This window comes from Eumetopias jubatus, unplaced genomic scaffold (assembly GCF_037043125.1).
Source record: "Eumetopias jubatus isolate StellerSeaLion01/CBP00866 unplaced genomic scaffold, mEumJub1_p1.0 scaffold_2, whole genome shotgun sequence".
In the NCBI taxonomy this organism is placed as follows: Eukaryota; Metazoa; Chordata; class Mammalia; order Carnivora; family Otariidae; genus Eumetopias; species Eumetopias jubatus.
The window spans coordinates 51,869,440-51,894,562 of record NW_028274808.1 but is presented as its reverse complement, the minus strand read 5'-3'; positions in this window follow the sequence as shown (position 1 = coordinate 51,894,562).

Sequence of the window (25,123 nt, the reverse complement as noted above, 5' to 3'; positions counted from 1 at the left end):
AATCAAAGAGGAAATCAAAAAATACATAGAGGCAAGTGAAAATGAAAACACAAAGGTCCAAAATCTTTGGGATGCAGCAAAAGCAGTTCTAAGAGGAAAGTTTATAGCAATATAGGCCTACTTCAAGAAGCAAGAGAAATTTCAAATAAAAAACCTAGCCTTACACTTAAAAGAGCTAGAAAAGAATAAAAATCAAAACCCAAAACCAGCAGAAGGAAGGAAATAATAAAGATTAGAGCAGAAATAAATGAAATAGAAACTAAAAAAACAATAAAACAGATCAGTGAAATCAGGAGATGATTCTTTGAAAAGATCAACAAAATTGATAAACCTTTAGCCAGACTCATCAAAAAGAGAAAGAAAGGGGACCCAAATAAACAAAATTAGAAATGAAAGAAGAGAGATAACAACCAATACCATAGTAATACAAAGGATTATAAGAGAATATTATGAAAAATTGTATGCTGACAAATTGGACAACCTAGAAGAAATGGATGAAGATCTAGAAACATATAACCTCCCAAAACTGAATCAGGAAGAGATAGAAAATTTGAGCAGACTAATCATCAGCAATGGAATTGAATCTGTAATAAAAAAAACTCCCAACAAACAAAACTCCAGGGCCAGATGGCTTCACAGGCAAATTCTACTAAACATTTAAAGAAGAGTTAATACTTATTCTTCTCAAACTATTCCAAAAAATAGAAGAGGAAGGAAATCTCCCAAATTCATTCTATGAAGCCAACATTACCCTGATACCAAAACCAGATAAAGACACCACAAAACCAGAGAACTACAGGCCAATATCTCTGATGAACATCGATGCAAAAATCCTCAACAAAATATTAGCAAACTGAATCCAACAATACATTTAAAACAATCATTCACCATGATCAAGTAGGATTTATTTCCAGGATGCAAGGGTAGTTCAGTATTTGCAAATCAATCAGGGTGATAGATCACATCAATAAGAGAAAGTATAAAAACCATATAATAATCTCAATAGATGCAGAAAAAGCATTTGACAAAGTATAACATCCATTCAAGATAAAAGTCCTCAACAGAGTGGGTTTGGAGGGAACATTCCTCCACATAACAAAGACCATATTTGAAAAACCCACAGCTAACATTATACTCAATAGGGAAAAACTGAGAGCTTTCCCCCTAAGGTCAGGAACAATACAAGGATGACAACTTTCACCGCTTTTATTCAGCATAGTACTGGAAGTGCTAGCCATAGCAATCAGACAAGAAAAAGAAATAAAAGACATACACACTGGTAAGAAAGAAGTAAAATTTTCACCACTTTCAGATGACAATACTAGGTACAAAAACCCTAAAGACTTGACCAAAAAACTATTAGAATTGATAAATGAATTCAATAAAGTCACAGAATATAAAATCAATGTACAGAAATCCATGGCATTTGTATACACTAATAAGGAAGCAGCAGAAAGAGAAATTAATAATCCCATTTACAATTGCACCAAAATAATAAAATACCTAAGAATAAATTTAACCAAGGCGGTGCAAGACCTGTCCTAACATTGATGAAAGAAATTGAAAAGGATGCAAAGAAATGGAAAGACATTCCAAGTTCATGGATTAGAAGGACAAATATTGTTAAAATGTCCATACTACCAAAAGCAATCTACAAATATAAGGCAATCCCTCTAAAAATATCAACAGCATTTTTCACAGAACTAGAACAAACAATCCTGAAATTTATTTGGAACCAGAAAAGAACTAAAATAGCCAAAGCAATCTTAAAAAAAAGAAAAACAAAGCTGAAGGTATTGTAATTCCACATTTCAAATTCTACTACAAAGCTGTAGTAATCAAAACAGTATGTACGGGCACGAAAATAGACACATAAATCAATGAAGAATAGAAAGCTCAGAAATAAACCCATGGTTATATGGTCAATTAGTCTTCAACAAAGGAGGCAAGGATATGCATTGGGAAAAAGTCTCTTCAGCAAATGGTGGGAAAACTGGACAGCTATATGCAAAACAATGAAATTGGACCACTTTCTTACACCATACACAAAAATAAATTCAAAATGGATTAAGGACCTAAATGTGAAACCTGAAACATGAAAATCCTGGAAGAGAGCATAGGCAGTAATCTCTCTGACATAGGCTGTAACATTTTCCTAGATATGTCTCCTAAAGCAAGGGAAATAAAAGCAAAAATACACTTTTGGGATTACATTAAAATAAAAAGCTTCTGCACAGCAAAGGAAATTATCAACAAAGCTAAAAGACAACCCACTGAATGGGAGAAGATATTTGCAAATGACATATCCAATAAAGGGTTAGTATCCAAATCATATAAAGAACTTATAAAACCCAACACCAAAACAAAACAAAACAAATAATTGGAATAAAAATGGTCAGAAGACATGAACAAACGTTTCTCCAACAAAGACAAACAGATGGCCAACAGACACATGACAAGATGTTTGACATCATTCATCATCAGGGAAATGCTAATAAAAACTACAATGATACCTGTCAGAATAGCTAAAATCAAAAACACAAGAAACAAGTGTTGGCAAGGATGTGGAGAAAAACTCATATATTGTTGGTAGGAGTGTAAACTGGTGCAGCCATTGTGGAAAACAGTATGGAGGTTACTCAAAAAATTAAACATAGACCTACCATATGATCCAGTAATCATACTACTGCATATTTACCCAAAGAATACAAAAACACTAATTCAAAAGGATATATGCACCCCTATGTTTATTGCAGCATTATTTACAATAGCCAAATTATGGAAGCAGCCCAGTGTCCATCATCAATGGCTAAATGGATAAAGAAGATGTGATATATATATATCATATACATATATATATGATGGAATATATGTGATATATATGTACATATATATGTATATATGATATATATATAGCCATATATATATGATAGAATATATGTATATATATGATATATATAGCCATATATATATTATATATATATGATAGAATATTTTTTAGCCATAAAAAAGAACAAAATCTCATCATTTGCAAAATGTGGATGGATCTGAGAATATAATGTTAGGCAAAATAAGCCAGTCAGAGAAAAACAAATACCATATGACTTCACACATATGAGGAATTTAAGAAATAAACAAACAAAGAAAAAATAAGAGACAAATGAAAAACAGACTCTCAACTATAGTGAACAAACTGATGTTACCAGAGGGGAAGTGGATGGGGGGATGGGTGAAACAGTTGAACGGGATTAAGAGTACACTTAACTTTTTTTTTTTGAATTTTAAGTAAAATCTTTTATTGAAGTATAGTATGCATACAGAAGAGTGTGCACACCAAAAGTGTAAAGCTTGATACATTTTTATGAAATGAACCTCTCACGTAATTGTGATGCAGGTCAGGATCTAACACATTACAAGTGTTCTTTCCCAGTCATTACTCCATCCTTTCTCCACAAAGGTAAACTTTAACTTCTATCTCAGTTGAGTTTTCTCTGTTTTTGAATGTTACATAAATAAAATCATACCATATTATTCTTTTTTGTGTGTGCGTATTTTTTTCCAATGTTATGTTTGTGAGAGACATTTCTTGTTGTTCCAATTAACTGTAGGTAATTTGTTTTCTTGTTCTTTAATATTGCAGTGTATTTAAATAGACCATAATTTATTTACCCATTCTACGATTTTTGGACGTTTAGGTTGTGAGGTAGGCAGTCTCTAAAATGGCCCCCAATAATCCTTGTTTTTTTGTTATTCATGACTTTTTGTCATCCTCTCTCCTTGAGTGTGAGCTGAACTTAGTGACTAGCTTCTAATGAATAGAATATGGCAAAAGTGATGGAATTTCACTTCTGAGGTAAGGTTACAAAAAGACTGTGGCCTCAGTTGTGGATACTTTCTCTTCCATTGCTTACCTGAAAAAAATCAGTGCCATATCATGAGGCAGTCCTCTGGATAGGTCCGCGTGGTGAGAGACAGAGGTCTTCTAACCAACACGAGTGAGCTTGGAAGCAGATTCTCCAGCCCTAGTCAAACCTTGAGATGACTGAGCTTTGGCCAACAGTTGACTGCAACATCATAACAGACCTTGAGCAGGAGTCATGAAGCTAAGCCACAATGGAATCCTGACTTACAGAATCTGTGAGATATAAGTGTTTCTGTTATTAGCTGCTAACTTTGGGGGTAATTTTTTTTGCAGTAATTGATAACTAATACAGTTTTTTTCCCCCCAGTTTTTGACTGGTACAAATAGTGCTGCCCAAATTTTCTTATATGTGTAGGGCACCTATGTGGGCATTTCTTTTGGAGTATATACCTAGAAGTAGAATTACTGGATCATAGGGTATATTTATGTCAGCTTTAGTAGATACATCCTTATGGTTTTCCAAAGTAGTTGTACCAGTTTATACTACCACCAACAATGTATGAGAGTTTATGCTATTCCATATCCTTGACAACACTAGGCATTATTAGTCTTTTTAATTTGAGTCATTCTAGCATCTCATTTTAACAATACCTTTAAAAAAATCTTATTTTGAACTAATTTCAGACTTAGAGAAAAGTTATAAGAACAGTACAGAAAACTTGCATATTCTCTTTACCTAGGTTCCCTATTTGTTAACATTTTTTAATTTTTAATTTAATTTTATTTTATTATGATATGTTAGTCACCATACAATACATCATTAGTTTTTGATGTGCTGATCCATGATTCATTGTTTTCATATAACACCCAGTGCGCCATGCAGTACGTACCCTCCTTAATACCCATCACCAGGCTAACCCATCACCCCAGCCCTCTCCCTTCTAAAATCCTCAGTTTGTTTCTGAGTCCATAGTCTCTCATGGTTCATCTCTCCCTCCAATTCCCCCCCTTCATTTTTCCCTTCCTTCTCCTAATGTCCTCCATGCTATTCCTTAGTTCCACAAATAAGTGAAACCATATGATAATTGACTTTCTCTCCTTGACTTATTTCACTTAGCATAATCTCCCCCAGTCCTATCCAAGTTGATGCAAAAGTTGGGTATTCATCCTTTCTGATGGCTGAGTAATATTCCATTGTATATATGGACCACATTTTCTTTATCCATTCATCTGTTGAAGGGCATCTCGGCTCTTTCCACAGTTTGGTTATTGCAGACATTGCTGCTATGAACATTGGGGTGCATATGGTCCTTCTTTTCACTACATCTGTGTCTTTGGGGTAAATACCCAGTAGTGTAATTGCTGGGTCATAGGGTAGCACTATTTTTAATTTTTTGAGGAACCTCCACACTGTTTTCCAAAGTGGCTGTACCAACTTGCATTCCCACCAAGAGTGTAAGAGGGTTCCCCTTTCTCCACAACCTCTCCAACATTTGTCGTTTCTTGCCCTGTCCATTTTTGCCATTCTAACTGGTGTGAGGTGGTCTCTCAATGTGGTTTTGATTTGAATTTCCCTGATGGCTAATGATGATGAACAATTTTTCATGTGTGTTTTAGCCATTTGTATGTCTTCTTCAGAGAAGTGTCTGTTCATGTCTTCTGCCCATTTTTTGACTTGATTTTTTGTTTTTTTGGGTGTTGAGTTTGAGTTCTTTATAGATCTTGGATACCAGCCCTTTATCTGTAGTGTCATTTGCAAATATCTTCTCTCATTTTGTGGGTTGCCTCTTTGTTTTGTTGACTCTTTCCTTTGCTGTGTAGAAGTTTTTTATCTTGATCAAGTCCCAAGAGCTCATTTTTGCTTTTGTTTCACTAGCCTTTGGAGAAGTATCTTGAAAGAAGTTGCTGTGGCTGATGTCAAAGAGGTTATTGCCTATGTCCTCCTCTAGGATTTTGATGGATTCCTGTCTCACATTGAGGTCTTTCATCCATTTTGAGTTTATCTTTGTGTATGGTGTTAGAGAATGGTCAAGTTTCATTCTTCTGCATGTGGCTGTCCAATTTTCCCAGCACCTTTTATTGAAGAGACTGTCTTTTTTCCATTGCATATTTTTTCTGCTTTGTCGAAGATTATTTGACCATAGAGTTGAGGGTCCATATCTGGGCTCTCTGTTCTGTTCCATTGGTCTATATGTCTGTTTTTGGGCCAGTACCATGCTGTCTTCATGATTACGGCTTTGTAAAAGAGCTTGAAATCGGACAACGTGATGCCCCCAGCTTTGTTTTTCTTTTTCAACATTTCCTTGGCGATTCAGGGTCTTTTCTGATTCCATACAAATTTTAGGATTATTTGTTCCAGCACCTTGAAAAATGTCATTGGAATTTTGATCGGGATGGCATTGAAGGTATAGATTGCTCTGGGTAACATAGACATTTTAACAATGTTTATTCTTCTGATCCATGAGCATAAAATGTCTTTCCATCTTTTTGTGTCTTCTTCAATTTCTTTCATGAGTGTTCTGTAGTTCCTAGAGTATAGATCCTTTACCTCTTGGTTAGGTTTATTCCAAGGCATCTTATGGTTTTTGGTGCTTTTGTAAATGGAATCGTTTCTCTAATTTCTCTTTCTATAGTGACATTGTTAATGTATAAGAAAGCAACTGATTTCTGTGCATTGATTTTGTATCCTGCCACATTATTGAATTGCTGTATGAGTTCTAGTAATTTGGGGGTGGAGTCTTTTGGGTTTTCCACATAAAATATCATATCATCTGTGAAAAGAGAGAGTTTGACTTCTTCTTTGCCAATTTGAATGCCTTTTATTTCTCTTTGTTGTCTGATTGCCATTGCTAGGACTTCTAGTATTATGTTGAGCAATAGTGGAGAGAGTGGGCATCCTTGACGTGTTCCTGATCTTAAGGGAAAGGCTCTCAACTTTTCCCTATTGAGGATGATATTTGCTGTGCGTTTTTCATGTGGGTCAAATGCTTCTTCTGCATCAATTGAGAGGACCATATGGTTCTTCTCTCTCCTCTTATTAATGTATTCTATCACATTGATTGATTTGCGAATGTTGAACCACCCTTGCATCCTGGGGATAAATCCCACTTGGTTGTGGTGGATGATCCTTTTAATGTATTGTTGGATCCTATTAGCTAGGATTTGGTTGACGATTTTGGAATCCATATTCATCAGGGATATCAGTCTGAAATTCTCTTTTTTGATGGGGTCTCTGCCTGGTTTGGGGATTAAGGTAATGCTGGCCTCATAGAATGAGTCTGGAAGCTTTCCTTCTGTTTCTGTTTTTTGAAACAGCTTCAGGAGAATAGGTATTATTTCTTCTTTGAATGTTTGGTAGAATTCCCCAGGGAATCCATCAGGCCCTGGACCCCTGTTTTTGGGGAGGTTTTTGATCACTGCTTCAATCTCATTACTGGTTATTGGCCTATTCAGGTTGTCAATTTCTTCCTGTTTCAGTCTTGGCAGTTTATAGATTTCCGGGAAGGCAACCCTTTCATCCAGGTTGCTCAGTTTATTGGCATATAGTTCTTGATAATAATTTCTAATAATTGTTTCTATTTCCCTGGTGTTAGTCGTGATCTCTCCCCTTTCGTTCATAATTTTATTAATTTGGGTCCTTTCTCTTTTCTTTTGGATAAGTCTGGCCAGTGGTTTATCGATCTTATTAGTTCTTTCGAAGAACCAGCTTCTAGTTTCATTGATCTGATCTACTGTGTTTCTGGTTTCTAATTCATTGATCTCTGCTCTATTCTTAATTATTTCTCCTCTAATGGGTGGCTTAGGTATCATTTGTTGCTTTTTCTCTAGTTCTTTAAGGTGTAGAGTTAGTCGTTTAATTCAGGATTTTTCTATTTTTTTGAGTGAGGCTTGGATGGCTATGTATTTCTCCCTTAGGACCACTTTTGCAGTATCCCATAGGTTTTGGATCAATGTGTTTTTGTTCTCATTGGTTTCCATGAATTGTTTAAGTTCTTCTTTGATTTCCTGGTTGACCCAAACATTCTTGAGCAAAGTGGTCTTTGGCTTCCAAGTGTTTGAATCTCTGCCAAATTTTTTCTTGTGATTAAGTTCCAGGTTTAAAGCATTATGGTCTGAGAATATGCAGGGAATAATCTCAATCTTTTGGTATCGGTTGAGACCTGACTTGTGACACAGTATGTGGTCTATTCTGGAGAAAGTTCCATGTGCGCTCAAGAAGAATGCGTATTCTGTTGTTTTAGGGTAGAATGTTCTGTATATATCTATGAGGTCCATCTGGTCCAGTGTGTCATTCAAAGCTCTTGTTTCTTTGTTGATTTTCTGCTTAGATGATCTGTCTATTGCTGAGAGTGGAGTATTGAGGCCTCCTACAATTAATGTATTGTTATCAGTATGACTATTTGGTTAAGAGTTGGCTTATGTAGATAGCTGCTCCCATGTTGGGGGCATAGATATTTACAATTGTTAGATCTTCTTGTTGGATAGACCCTTTAAGAATGATATAGTGTCCTTCTGTGTCTCTAACTACAGTCTTTCTTTAGTTTAAAATCTAATTTGTCTGATATAAGAATTGCTACCCCAGCTTTCTTTTGAGGTCTGCTGGCATGGGAGATGGATCTCCCTCCCTTCACTTTCAGTCTGGATGTAACTTTAGGTTCAAAATGAGTCTCTTGTAGACAGCATATGGATGGGTCCTGTCTTTTTATCCAATCTGCAACCCTGTGCTGTTTTATGGGAGCATTTTGGCTGTTCACATGGAGAGTGATTATTGAAAGATATGATTTATTGTCATCATGTTGCCTGTGAAGACCTTGTTTTTATAGATTGTCCCTGCAAATTTCTGTTGTATATCATTCTTGGGGTCTTTCTTCTTTTATAGAACCCCCCTGAATATTTCTGGCAGGGCTGGCTTAGTGGTCACATATTCTTTCTGTTTCTGCCGGTCTTGGAAGCTCTGCATCTCTCCATCCATTCTAAATGACAGCCTTGCCGGATAAAGTATTCTTGGCTGCATCTTTTTCTCGTTTAGTACCCTGAATATGTCTTGCCAGGCCTTTCTGGTTTGCCAGGTCTCTGTGGATAGGTCTGACATTATTCTGATATTCCTCCCTCTGTATGTAAGGAATCTCTTCTCCCTAACTGCCCTTAAGACTGTTTTCTTGGTTCTAAGATTTGCGAGTTTTACTATTACATGTGGGGTGTTGGCCTGTTTTCCTTGATCTTGGGAGGGGTCCTCTCTGTCTCTAGGACACGAATGTTTGTTTCATTCCCCAGATTAGGGAGGTTCTCAGCTATGATTTGCTCAAATATATCTTCTAGTCCTCTCTCTCTCTCCACCCCTTCAGGGATCCCAATAATTCTGACAGTGGAACATTTCATGGTGTCACTTATTTCTCTGATTCTATTTTCATGGATTCTGAGTTGTTTTTCCCTGGCCACCTCTTTTCCCTTTTTATCTCTAAATGGTCTTCCAGGTCACTAATTCGTTCTTCTGCCTCACTTACCCTAGCTGTTAGATTATCTAGATTAGATTGGATCTCATTGATAGCATTTTTAAGTTCTGCCAATTCAGCTTTCATTTCTGCCCTTAGAGACTCTATGTTGCCATTATTTGATTTCTCCATTCTAGATATTGTCTTCAGAATTGCTAGCCTGAATTCCATCTCTGACATCTTAGTTATATCTGAATCCATTTGTAAATCTGTGGCATAAGTCATAATCTCTAAGTCTTTCCTATTTTGGGGGTTCCTCCTTCTAGTCATTCTGTTGATGGGGGGTTGAGGGAATGTATAGAGTCCAAATTATTGACTACAACCCAAGCAAGATGCACTTGTTTTCTAGGGACCTTAGGGTCGCTGGCCTCTTGTTTTCCCAGCCTGTCTTCTGGGGGAGGGGCCTGCCACACTGTTACTCAGGAAACCCTGTTTAGGCAGAGTTGCCCTGCCCCCTGTGGCAGGGGATGGGTTCAGTGAAAACTGGTTTTTTGGGGCTTTTGTTCTCTGGTGGTTTTCCCTGACAGCTTTCCATGTCTTTTCTGAGAGTCAGAGCAGAAGAGACCATTTCCAACCCTCTGCCTCAGAGCAGAGAGATTGCAGTCTGTTCTTCAGTGATCTCTCCAGGCCACACTATCTCCATTTCTGTCTGTGCTGCTATAAACTGCAGTCCTGGGTTTTGTGTCCCTCAGCAGCACTCCCAGTCCTCGCCTCTGGGTCAGGGCACATCTCTGCCCTTTGTGCTTCTAAAACTGCCAGCCGCCCTCAGTTCACACGTGCGGCCCCTCAGCGCAGGAGGCTCTTGCTCACCAGCAGTGTAGGATCCCGATGGCCATGCTCCCTCCCATGGCCATTTATCCTCTGATATCTGCCTAGGGGATCACGGCTCTCTGCTTAGTACCTCAAAACCAACCGCCTGTGATATTCTGTTTGTAGAGATCCAGATCTATCTTCTTACATCTCAGGCTGATTTTGTGGGTGTTCAGAGTGGTCTGGTAGGTATCCAGCTCAATTCCAGGGACCAGTTGGAATAGGGTCCCCTACTTGTCCACCATCTTTTCCCCCTCAAGAGTACACTTATCTTGATGAGCACAGAGTAATATATAGAATTGTTGAATCACTGTATTGTACACCTGAAACTAATGTAACACTGTATTTAACTGTACTAGAATTAAAATTTAAAAAAAGACATTGCAAGTAAAGTGAATTACAGGCCACAATTCTGTATGATTATAAACACAAAAATCTTCAACAAAAATCAGTTGTGTAGTAAGCACAGGAAAAACATTTGACAAAATCCAACACCCTTTCTTTTTTTAAATTTTTTTTTTATTATTAAGATATAATGTATTATTTGTTTCAGGGTACAGGTCTGTGATTCATTAGTCTTACATAATACATAGTGCTCACCATAACACATACCCTCCCCAGTGTCCATCAGCCAGCCACCCCATCCCCCCATCCCCTTCCACTCCAGCAACCCTTAGTTTGTTTCCTGAGATTAAGAGTCTCTTACAGTTTGTCTCCCTCTCCAGTTTCATCTTGTTGCATTTTTTCCCTCTCTTCCCCTAAGATCCTCTGCCTTGTTTCTCAAATTCCACATATCAGTCCAACACCCTTTCTTGATGAAAACACTCAACAAACTGGAAATAGAAGGGGATTTCCTCAGTCTGATAAAAGGCCTTTACAAAACTCCACAGCTAACATCATATGTAATGGTAAAAGACTGGGTGCTTTTTTCCCTAAGATCAAGAAAACATGGATGTTCATTCTTACCACTATATGCCCTGGCTCTAGCTGGGTAAATTAAGGGAGAATAGGAAATAAAAGTTACCCAGATTGGAAAGGAAAAAGTATAATTATACCTATTTGTAGATGACATGATCATGTATATAGAAAATCCTAACAAGTCCATTTAAACACTATTAGAATTAATAAGCAAGTTTAGCAAGCTTACAAGATATATGAGCAGTATATAAAAATCAGTTGTCTTTCTATACCCTACAATGAACAATCTGAAAATAAAATTAAGAAAACAATACCATTTAAAATAACACCAAAAAATAAAATACTCAAGAATAAATTTAACAAAGAAGTTTCAAGACTTGTCTGCTGAAAACTACAAACCACTGTTAAAAGAAATTAAAGAAAATCTGAATAAATTGAAAGACATACCATGTTCATAGAGCAGAAGACTTAATATTGTTTAAGCTGACATTACTCCACCACAGATTTGATACAATACCACCAAAAATCCCAGATGCCTTTTCTGCAGAAATTAACAAACCAATCCTAAAATTCATATGGGAATGTAAGATACTGAGCCAAAACAGTCTTGGAAAGGAAGAAAAAAGTTGAAAGACTTACACTTCCTGATTTCAAAATGTATTGCAAAGCTATAGTAATCAGTACAGTATAATACTGGCATAAGGATAGATATATAGATCAATGGAATAAAACTGAGAGCATAGAGGGACACTGGGTGGCTCAGTTGGTTATGCAATCAACTCTTGACTTCAGCTCATGTCATGATCTTAGGGTTCTGGGATTGATCCTCACATTGAGCTCCATGCTCAGCAGGGAGTCTACTTGAGGATTCTCTCTCCTTCTGCCCCTCCCCCAGCTTGTGTGCACGCATGCACATATGCTTTCTCTAATAAATCTTTAAAACTGAGAGCCTAGAAACAAACCCTTACATTTGTGTTCAATTGATTTCTGACAAGGCTGCCGAGACAATTCAATAGGAAAAGGATGGTGTTTCAACAGATGGTTCTGGGACAACAGAAAGGAATGGAGTTACACTCTCTCCTTACACCATACATAAAAAACAACTCAAACCAGTATATCTACATATAGGAGCTAAACTAACCAAACTCCTAAAAAGAAAATGAGAGTAAATCTTTTTGAATTAGGATTCGGCAATGATTTCTTAGATATAGCACATTGTTTCTTAGACACAAAAGTGACTAAAGAAAAAAGCAGATAAATTGAACTTCATTAAAATGAAAAAATTTTGTGCTGAAAGTGTTGCTATCAAGAAAATGAAAAGACAACTTACAGAATGGTAGAAAATATTTTCAAATTAAGCATCTTGTAAGAGACTGGTAGAATATATAAAGAACACTTACATCTCAGTAATAGAAAAATACAGAGCCCAACTTAAAATGAGCAAAGGGTTTGAAAAGGCATTTCTCCAAATAAATAAACACAATAAACACATGGAAAAATGCTCAACATTATTTAGTCACCAGGGAAATGAAAATCAAAGCCATAGTGAGATACCACTTACACACACTAGGATGTAAGACCAAGAAAATGAGCAATAACTGTGTTGATGAAGATGAGCGAGAATTAGAACTCTAACACATTACTGATAACAATGAAAATGGTTCAGTCACTTTGGAAAATAGTTTGGAATTTCCTCAAAAAATTAAACATAGACTTGCTATACGACTCAGCAACTCCTCTCTTGGGTATATACCCAAAAGAAATGAAAACATATTCATACACAAATCTGCCTATGAATGTTCATAGTAGTAGTATTTGCAATAGCCAAAATGTAGAAACAACCTAAATATTCATCAACTGATGAATGGATAAATAAAATGTGGTATATCATACAATGGAATATTCCACAATAAAAAGGAATAAAGCTCTGATACATGCTATAACATCATTAAATCTTGAAAATATTATGCTGAGTGAAAGAAGCAAGTCCCAAAACAACATATATTGTATGATTACATTTAAATGAAATGCCAGAATGAGGAAAACCTGAAGAGACAGAAAGATCCCATTTAGTCATTGCCTAGGGTTGAAAAGGGAAGGTGGCTGGGAGAAATGGGGTGTGACTGTGATTGGGCATGTGGGTTCTTTTTAAGGTGGCAAAATGTTCTAAAATTGGATTGTCGTGTTGGTTGCACAACTGTGTGGTTATATTAAAAATCATTGACTTGTATACTTTAAAAAGGTGAACTGTATGGTATGTAAAAATATCTTAATAAAGACACTTAAAAAAATCCCTCTGGTGTGTAGCAAATGAGAGGCAAGAGAGGGGGGAAAAAACAACCCCTTTCCCCCAAACCCAGAGTGATCCAGGCAAGAAATAATGGCTTAACTTAGGTTGGTGGTGGAGGTGGAGAGGAAAGGAAGAATTTATTTTGGAAGAAATACCTAAAAAATATGAAGATGTGTTTCACATGGGGGATGAGATATTCAAGAATGTTTTCCAAGTTTCTGGCTTGAGCAGTTGGGTGAATGATAGCGGTGTCATTTACTTATCTTGAGAATACTGGAGGAAGAAACACACTTGGTGTGAGAGTAATCAAGTGTTCTATTTTAGCGTGGAATTTGAGATACTAGTTAGGCACTTAGGTTTATACACGTGGCCTTCTGAGCCTTGCTGAAAAAACTCACATAGACTCATTGGAATGGAACCACCCTATGCACAGTTTCCTACTTCCACTGAATGGTCAATGGTGCCTAGAATTTCTGCCCTCATCTGCAAGTCAGTTTTCTATTCCAATCTCTGCAGTAACTTTTTCAAAACTTCCCATTCTCCTAAAACTTCCTACCCCACTCTCTTTCTCTTCCCTCTTAAAGCTGAATCTTGACTCTTATTTCACCAAAGATTAGCAGCCTGTAGATGAGAATTCTGTCAACTTCTGGACACACTAGCTACCAATTTCTCTTCCCAGGTGCTCTTGAATCCTACCTCTACTGGACCCAGCAGTGTGCTGGGGCCAGCTCTTATGGGCCTGTGAAAGTCATTTGCAAAATACACAGGGATTTTGAGAGCTGGTTGTTTCACCGATTGCTTGAAAATTAGCCAAGGTGGTAGTATTTACATAACAGAAATCAGCATGTGCAACAAATCATGCTTTTTCTTTTGTTCAGAGGGACCATTTATTAGAATGCCACCTGCACTCGTGTTCCATCCATTATACCTATTCTGATACCTTCAGCCTCTTTCCTACTGACACATTCACTTGAGCATTTAAACATATTCCTCCAAAGGGGAAAATGCTCTTCAGTCTAAAATCTCTCTCTGACATTACCCTGTTTCTTTCCTACCTTTTTCAATCAAGGTTCTTGAGTTGCCCACCAACTTTGTCTCCAGTTGTTCAACTTATAGTCACTCCTCAATCTACTATAATCTAGCTCTGCTCCCAAGGTCAGGAGTGACCTCTTTATTAAGTCCAAGGGACATTTTCCAGTCCTTATCTTCTGTGACCTCTCAACCACACTGGAAGGAGATGATGACACCCTCCATCGAGTTGCTGGGACAAGCACATTTTCCTGGCTCTCCTCCCAACTCTCTGGAGGCCACTTCTCAGTCTCCTTCACCAAGTTTTCTGCTGCTCGTCCTTCATATGTTAATTTTTCTTTAGAACTCTGCCCTCGTTCTTATTTCTTTTCATTTATACTCTCCCTTGACAATAGCTTTCACTCTGTTAGATAGAATCTGGAATTCATTCTTCCTTTTACTGTGGGGATACCCCGGCAAAGAAGAATGCTCATGTCAAATCCCCTTATAAACAATAATGCCAGACCTCTTGGAAAATATACTAATGATATTTTCTAGTGGGATATTTTCTACTGAATGCATTTGATAGGATGTACCTCATCTATCTAGTATTACTTATAGTAAATAAACCTAGAATCTATAGGCATGATGCTCTGGAAAATATCATGTCAATCATGTACCTAGCTGAATAGAAAATGGAGAAATTTCTTAATGAAATAGTTCTTTGCTGTAAGTGATGTTCCCACAGCCATTATTGAGAGACCTCTTATGTTAAATCTAAGCTAGAGCTTATCTCATGGCAGCCAGAAAAGATCTGGCAAGCAGCCTCAGATTGCCATGCTTTACCTGTGCAATTATTTGTATGCTTGAAAATTATTAGTAAAACTTGTAACTTGTTACTGGGTAAAAGATCTGATTCATGAATCTGATTTGACAATCTGCCCTTTGTCATGGTTTCAATTAACATTTTATGTGAGTGACTATAAAATTTATTTTCTCCTGCTCAGTCTTCTCACCTGAACTCCAAACCATATACCCAAACGCCTATTAAACATCTCTACTGGAGGTCCAACTGAGAGTTTAAATTCAACATATCAAAATATGAGCTCCACATTTCATCTCCTCCCCCCCTTTCCCCTTCCTGTCGTTCCCACTCACCTTCAATCAGTGGAAGGGTAACTTCAGTTACCCCAGATGCTCAAACAACAGCCTGACACAGAGCCAGCAAAGGGCCTGGGGCTGAAGATGCCACTGCTCAGATTTAAAGTGTGAAAGGCTCTACATCTTGCCAGGCTGGTTTGTCACTATTTCCAAATGGCCCTGGGACTTTCCTATCTTATCTGACCCTGGAGTTCAGTGTCATGGGAAAATGCTTTGAGTTTAAAGTGTGCAGATTGGAAGAATTATTGTTAAAATGTCCATTCTACTCAAAGGGATCTATAGGTTTGATGCAATCTATCAAGATTTCAATGGCACTTTTCATAGAAATAGGAAAACCAACCATAAAATTCATATGGAACCAGGAAAAAAACCCAGAAAATAGCCAAAGCAACCTTGAACAGGAACATAACTGAAGGTATCACAATTTCCGACTTCAAGCTATATTACAAAGCTATAATAACCAAAACAGTATGGTGTTGACATAAAAACAGACACAGAGACCAACGGAACAGAAGAGAGAGCCCAGAAACAAACCCATGCATATATGGCCAACAAATTTTTGACAAAGGTGGCAAAAATATATAATGGGGAAAGGATAGTCTTTTCAATAAATGGTGTTGGGAATACTGAATATCCACATACAAAAGAATAAAATTAGACCCTTATCTTATATCATACACAAAAATCAACTCAAAATGGATTAAAGACTTACTCACAAGACTAATATTATAAAACGTCTAGAACATTTAAGGGGAAAGCAAAAATAAGCCAATAAGACTACATCAAACTAAAAACTTCTGCAAAGCAGACAATTAACAAAATGAAAAGGCAACCTACAAAAAGAAAGAATATTTCCAAAGCATATATGCAATAAAAGGCTAACATCCAAAAGAAATAAGGAACTCATACAACTCAATAGCAAGAAACAAAAAAAAAATTAAAAATGGGCTAAAGAACTGAATAGACATCTTTCTAAGGAAGACCTACAAATGGCTCACAGATTTATGAAAAGAAGCTTAACTAGTCATTGAATCATCAGGAAAATGCAAATCAAAACCACGAGATATCACCTCACACTTGTTAGGAGGGATATTATAAAAAAGTCTAAAGATAACAAGTGTTGGCAAGAATGTTGAGAAAAGGGAACCCTTGTGCACTCTTGGTAAGAATGTAAATTGGTACAATCACTGTGGAAAATAGTATGGAGTCTCCTTAAAAAATTAAAAATGACCCAGCAATCCAATTCTGGGTATGTATCCAAAGGAAATAAAAAACTATTTCAAAGAGATAGTTTCATTCCCATGTTCATTGCAACATTTTTTACAATAGGCAAAATATGGAAACAACCTGTCTATTGACAGATAAATGAATTAAGAAAATGTGGTATATGCAGTGCAATATCATTCAATCTTTAAAAGAAATGATATCTTGCTATTTGCAACAACATAGGTGAACTTAGAGGACATTATGCTAAATGAAATAAGCCAGATATAGGACAGTATCACATGATCTCACTTATACGTGAAATCTAAAAAAATCTAAGTCAAACTCTTGGAAACAAGGTAGAATGGTGATTACCAGAGGCTGGGGGGTGGGGGGAAGGAGCGATATTTATCAAAGAACACAAATTTTCAGTTATAAGATGAATAAGTTGGGAGACCTAATATACAGCATGGTAACTATGGTTAATAATTATATATTGTACCCTTGAAATTTGCCAAGAGTGGATCTCAAGTATTCTCAACACATACACACACACACACACACACACACACACACACAAAGGTAACTGTGGGAAGTGATGGCTATGTTAATTAGTTTGAGTTTGGTGATCATTTCACAATGTGCACTATATCAAAATATCACATTGTACACCTTAAATATACAGAATTTTTATTTGTCAAAAATAAATAAATAAATAAATTTTAAAAATAAAGTGTGAAATAGTGACGCTGGTCCCCTTTGTATCAGTCAGAACTCATCTAGTTGCAAGACACAGAAATCAAACTTTAACAAAAAGAATTTTGTGGGTTCATAATTAAAAATCTGAGCTTCCTTTTAGCATCTTGCAGTGCCAGAAAGTAAGGAAGTGCTTAACACACACACACACACACACACACACACACACACACACACATTGGTAAAGGTATGTCAAAGGGGCACAGAAACCAACACAGAGTTCCCAATGACCACAGCTGGAAAATTTGAGCAATAAAATGAAAAGATAGTTTTGGATTAAATGCAAAGTAAAAAGTGAATCCCTATTGATACATGTAAATGACTAAATAAAGTAGTAAATGGGGTACAAAAGACAAATTTCCCGTACAGAAAAATTCCAAATAAATATACTCCGCATTAAAGGAGGTGGAATATAACTCCCCACTCCTTCAGAGTGGGCTGCGCATTTTGACTTCCTTCCAAAGAGTACAGGATGGAAAGGAGGGGGAAAAGAGTAACTTTACAGTAGAGAGACCTGACACACATTGCCTTAGCCTGGTGATCAAAGTCAAGATTAACAGTCAAAAATCATGTGGATAGTATGAACTCTTGTTACGATGTGATAAAAATACACTTAACCTCTGTGATCTTCTTCCCCCAAATCCATAGCTCCAGCCTAATCATAAGAAAAAGATAAGACAAATTCCAATAGAGTGGCATTCAACAATATACTTAACTAGCTCTTCTAAAAACTATCAAGTTCATAAAAAACAAGGAACGTCTGAGAACCTTGTCACAGCCAACATGCACAATATTCCTAGAACAGCCTACACTTTAAATACAAAATATTAATATAGCACTGCATCAGAGGTTCCCAAACTTCCTCAGTTCATGGGTCCTTGGTGTCTTAGTAGTTTTTTTTTCACAGCACTCCTAGGCCAAAAGAAATACCTAATGACTGTATTTATTAAGTAGTTAGGTCCAAATAACTTAAGAGCAGTAGCCCACTCAATGTCTGACAGTGGTTGCTCCTTCCCTCTATGTCAGACAGATGTCTCTGTGCTTCCATTGAATCCCTACAAGTTTGTAGTAGTGCCCTGGGGCACCTCAGAGAAGTTTAGGAATTACAGCTCTAGGTATTAAAATTCTGATGGGACATAAATGACAGTCATGTTGCACAACTAATCTTAAGTCAATTGACTGGATAACATTTAAACTTATAGTTTCCGTATGCTTCCATAAAGCATTACATTGGTTAGTTAAATGTTAAATGGCAACATTGCTTCCACCTCATTATCTGAGCAGCCCCCTTCACTATACTGATGATATTCCTCACTGTATTACTTAGGATCCTCCAGAGAAATGAAAAGTGCATATATAGAGAGAAAGAAAGATTTATTGTAAGGAAATGGTTCCTCTGACTATGGAGACGGGCAAGTCCAAATCTACAGTGGGGGTTGGCAGGCTTAAGGCTCAGGACAGCTGATGGTGAAGATGAAGTCCAAAGGCAGTCTGCTGTGAATCTCCTTTTGATCAAAGAGGTCAGTCTTTTTGTTCTATTCAGGCCTTCGACTGATTAGATGAGGCTCACCCACATTATGGAGGGAAATCCACTTACTCAAAGTTCATTGATTTAAATGTTAATTTTATCCAAATACCCTCCAAATTGGCACACTAAGTTAATCATCAAAAGTCCACCCTTTGTCACCCACACACATCTCCTTAAATCATAATCTCCAAATAAAGGCAACAACAAGGTCACACTTCTACCTAACATGATACAACAATTCTATATACAATGGAAAATCCACTAACCCTTTCTCCAGAGGAGGATGCAATGTCTTTGTGATGTTTAGTGTTCTCTTGATATCTTGTAACTTAAGTATTATTTCATATAGAGTTCCATATAAAATTAATAATACTTAAATACTATGATATAAAGTCAACACGTCTCATGTTACATAATAAGGAGATAAGAGAGAAGAAAACGAAGATATTTGCTCAATATATACATACATATTCATAACAAAATAAAGGAAAAATATGACAATTACAGCTTTTATTTCTATGACTAGTCACATGGTCATATCTGGCATTTATAACTACCTTCTTCCACTAACCATTCTGTATTTCCTTTGCCCTCAGCAAGCAGTTCAGTGGGCGATGGCTCTTACACAGTGGGATGACCTAAATCTTAATTCCTGAAAGGTTTGGGCCATCAGTAACCTTGTCTGGATTGGGTTGTTGTAGGTTTCCATTAACCTTAATTTCAGAGATTGCTGGGGTTCCAGACATACTCCTCCTGACCTCCATTATAGAGTAGTAATCCAATTTCCCCTAGTAATCAGGATTCATTACCTCAGCCAGCACAGTAAGTCCCTTATTTGCCTGTTGTTGATTCAGAGGCATGAGGAGTCCAAAATGGCCAGGTGGTAGTCTTATCTTCCAGTTCAATGAAATCATTGTTATGTCTCCTGGTGGAAACATTCCTCTAGTTAGAACTAAAACCTCTAAGTGTAAGTTGTGGGGACAAGAAGCAGGTGAATAGAGCTACTCCTATTTCTAGCCCTAGATTCCTAGACCTGTGAATCCTGGCTTTGGAAGAAACAGCATCATGTTTTGATTGATTCAGAGCATATACAACCTCCTACAAAGCCTTTTCCTAGTCCTACAAAGCATTTCTATCTGCCTGGCACTGAAATTAAATCCTCAAAAGGCTATTCCACTGTTTTATAAAGCCAGATGCTTCAGGATTGTAGGAAACAAGGTAAGACGAGTGAATTCCATTAGCATGAACCCATCAATGCACTTCATTTGCTGTTAAGTTAGTTCCTTGATCAGAAACAATGTTTTGTGGAATACTGTGGATAATACATTCTGTAGGTACATGAATGATAATTTTGGTAGAGGCATTGCACACAGAAAAAGCAAATCTATATCCAGAATAAGTGTCTATTCCAGTAAGAACAAAAATTCAGCCCTTTCCATGATGGAGGTGGTCCAATGTAATCAACCTGACACAAGTAGCTGGCTATCACCTTGGGGAATGGTGCCATATTGGGAATTTATTGTCAGTCTCTGCTGTTGGCAGTTTGGGCACTCAGCAGTGGCCATAGCCAGGTTGGCCTTGGTGACTAAGAGTCCAAGTTGCTGACCTCATGCATAATCTCTATCCCTGCCTCCATGGTTGCTTTGTTCAGGAAGTGATTGGGAGATGACAGGGGTGGCTGGGAAAAGAAGCTACTGGTAGTCACAGAATAAGTCATCCTATATACTGCATTATTAAAATCCTCCTCTGTTGAGATCTCCTTTTGGTGGGCATTAACATGAAATACAACTATCTTCACTTTTTCACTCATTCAGAGAAGTTTATCCACATATTTCTTCTCCAGACTTCCTTGTCACCAATTTTCCAATCGTGTTCCTTCCAAGTCCCTGACCCTCCAGCCAAACCATTGCCCACAGCCATGAATCGTATATAATTGTACATGTGGCCATTTCTCCTTCTAAGCAAAATGAACAACCAGGTGCACTGCTTAAAGTTCTGGGAGAATTTCTCTTCCTCACTCTCCTTCAAAGATACCCCAAGAAGGAACTATAGTGCTACCTCTGTCTCCTTTCAGATAATGCCTGCATATGATACAGAACCACCCTATAAATCAGGGCTGAGTTTCCTCTTCCTTGGTCAACTGATCGTAAAGAACTCCTCATGAGTCCATAGGTGCAAACTGGGAGAAAGAAGGTAGTGTGGCTGGGTTGGGGTGAACCAAGGGCATTGAGACACTTCGTGTAACTTGTTTCTTCAGAGCCTGCTTAAGCCCAATCTCATATATACTAATGTCCATAGGATGATGGAGTGCTGCTGTATGTACATGCCCAACTTTATGGCTTGGAATATCAGATAACACTCAGTTAATGAATGGCAGCTCAGGTCATATCGTAACTTGGTGGCCCATGGTTAAGTGTTCAGTATCTACAAGTTCTAGTATCAGGCCAAAAGCTGCTTCTCAAAAGGAAAGTAGTTCTCTACCAAGGATGGCAGCACTTTTCTCCAAAACCCGAAGGACCTATGCTATAATTTACCTTTAAGGGCCTGCCACAATGTCCCAACAGCATCCCTATCTGCCACTGATACTTCAACCACCATTGGACCTGTAGGAGCATAGGCCCAAGTGGCAGAATAGCTTGTATGGAAAGCTGGACCTGTTGCAGAACCTTCTGTTCTGGGCTTCATGTAGCAGCTTTTTGGGTCACTTAGTAAATGGGCCAGAGTAGCACACTCAAACAAGGAATATGTTGCCTCCAAAATCCAATGAGGCCCACAAGGTTATACCTCTTTTTTGGTTGTAGGAGGGGCTAGATGCAACAATTCATGCTTTACCTTAGAAGGGATACCTCAACATGTCTGACCCACCAAATCCCTAGAAATTTCACCAAGGTTGGAGGCTGCTGAAGTTGGTTACATTTTTTTCTCACCACCTAGCTTACAAATGTCTTACCAATAAGTCTAGAGTAATTGATTTCTCTTGCTCACAAGGTCTAATCAGCACAATGTCATCAATGTAAAGGACTAGTGTGATATCTTGTGGAGGGGAAAGGGATCTCATGATCAAGATCCCCATGCGTTAAATTACGACATAGGTCTGGAGAGTTGATATACCCCTGAGGTAGGCTAGAGAACAAACTGCTTCTGGTGGACCTTATGAATAGGGACAGAGAAAAAGGCATTTTCCAGATCAATAGCTGCATAGCAGATACCAGGCAATATGTTAATTTGTTCAAGTAATTAAAGTACATCTGGTAGAGTCACTGCAATTGGAGTCACCATCTTGTTAAGCTTACAATAATCCTGTCATTCTCAGAGAACTATCAGTGTTCTGTCCAGACCAGAGAGAATAGTTGAATGGGGATGTGGTGAGAATCACCACCCCTGCATTCTTTAAGTCTTTGATGGAGACACTAATCTCTTCAGTCCCTCCAGGAATGCAGGATTGTGTTCGGTTTACTATTTTCCTAGGTAAAGGCAGTGCCTCTTGGCCTTTTCCACCATAATATCCTTTACTACATAGATCAGGGAACCAGTGTGAGATTCTGCCAGTTTCTCAGTATGTCTGTTCCAGTTGTGCACTCCAGAACTGGGAAAACAACCACAGGGTGGATTCAGGAACCCATCTCCTATGAGATGTACTTCAGTTAAAACCCCATTGATCACCTGACCTCCATAAGCCCCTACTCTGACTAGAGGACCATAGTGGTGTTTGGGTCTCCTGGAATCAGTGTCGTTCAGAGCCAGTGTCTAGCAGTCCCCCAAAGGGGTGATTATTTCCTTTTCCCCAGTGTACAGTTATCCTGGTAAAAAGCTATAGATCCCTTTTGGGAAAGCTGGGAAGATTAACAGTAAAAATATTTGGTGTATATTGGGGTCTTTCTTCAAGGGTACCAAGCTTCCCTTTCATTTAAGTCATTCTGGGTTTGTAAACTGGCTCAAGTCTGAGGAGAAGCCATGACTGTTTTTATAATTCAGATTAGACTTGTGTTCACTTGACCTAGAACTTCTCTGCTTATCCAGAACAAGTAAGAATTTAGTAGGCTTCCTATCTATTTCACTTCTAGGCACACTATGACCAACTAGCCAACACCATGGGTCAGTGCACGTCAGCCTATCCCCATCACTGCATTGACTCTGCTATTATGGTATCCATGCTCTCCTTGCCTTAGGCAATTGAGTGCCACCATTACGTATCTGCCACCCCAGGACCTAGGTTTCCCAGTTCAGAGACTGCAGTTCTCCCTGCAAGGTCTGGCCTACAAGGAATGATCACAGAGCTCTTCAAGGATTCTAAGACTCTCCTCACAGATTTATTTCTCACAGTCATGGTGAAAGGCATGTCTTCTGGACCTTCCCAGGCGGGTGAGTGGGTCTCAGATGACAAACCCACTCCAACATCCCACCTTCCTTGTCTTTGAATCCCTTTCTTTACATGAAATCAAGGCAGATCCAGCACTTCTCTCTCACTCACTGTGGGTCACCTTTTTGGCCCGTGCTTCAGCCAGCCAACGAAACACACTGTTAGACCCTTTCTAACTCCTCAAGATGCACCATTACATAGAAAATCTCTGCTTAGTCAGCCCCTATCAATAAATTCTGCCCGATCCAACATTATGTTTCTGCCACCATTATCTCACCCCTTTAGTATCCATTACCACAAATACTCCTCAGATTTCTATCTGCATGAATTAGAAAACTCAGGTAATTCTTTTGGAATATAGCACACCACCTCATGGGTCATACTTTGTACCTCACCTTTAGGGTCCTGCTCAGAACTGAGTCTAGTTATAGGTCTACAAGCAAAGAGGGGTGGTGGAGGTTGGTCCTCAGGAGCATCAACATTGTCTTGCTTGGCAGTGGGGGAGGCCACCGCCCTCTCCTCAGGCAGTGCAGGCTTCAGACAGGGGTTAAGAGATCACTTTTACTGGGGGTAGAGAAACTGCTTCCACTGTCAAAGATGACTCATCAGAATTTAGGGGTCCAGTGTTCCCAGCTCCATCAGGGTCTTCCCACATATCCTCATTCCAACTTTCAGGATTCCATTCCTTCGCAATTAATGCCTTTAACAGTAGACACCCTCTAAGGTTAGGAGTTGAACTCACATCGTATTTCAGCTAGATTCAAGATGAGATTGTGAGTTTGATTTTTAGCAATCTCAGCCTTGTGGCCATAGGAAAAAGGGTATCCTTCAGGAAAAATTAAGATTTCAAGTCATTTCTGGGACTCTTGAGCTGAGAATTTGAATTGTGAGCTCATCTTTTTCTTTCCCCACTTTATCTAACAACATTAGGAGCAACCAGCCAATCTCCTTGTACTTATTAGTTTGACAAAAATGTTTGAACGTATCATATACATGGTCACCCAGATCGTAGTTTCTTATAAGTTTAGTGTCTGTAAATCTATTCAGATTAGAGAGCCAATTCCAGAAATCCCCGAATGAATTCAGAAAATTCTTCCTTAAAATTTTGTTCTTCTAGAAGCACTCTCCGGGCGTCTTGGTGGCTCAGTTGGTTAAAGCGTCTGCGTTCGGCCCAGGTCATGATCCCAGAGCCTTGGGACTGAGTTCCGCACCAGGCTCCCTGTTCAGGGGGGAGCCTGCTTCTCCCTTTGCCCCTACCCCCTGCTCATGCGCTCTCTCTTTCATGCTCTCTCTCTCTCTCAAATAAATAAAATCTTTAAAAAAAAAAAAGAATTAAAAACACTCTTAGTATCAAAATTTGTACTAGTCAGAATTCCCCAGAGAAAAGTGTATGTGTATGTGCATGTGTGTGTTATAAGAAATTGCCTCACATGATCATGGAGACTGGTAAATCCTAATCTGCTGTGTGATCTATCAGGCTCAAGACACAGAAAAGCTGATGGTTATAAACTCTGAAGGTCACCCAGGAAAGGTGATAGTGCAGATGAAATCCAAATTGGAGTATTGGAGAAACTCCCTCTTTTTTGTGGAGGCTAGTCTCTTTGTTCTATTCAGACCTTCAACTAATTGGATGAAGCCCACCACCTTATGGAGAGCAATCTGCTTACTCAAAGTTCATTTATTCAAATGCTAATCTCATCCAAAAACCATCATACTCTCCAAGTGGAGATATAAA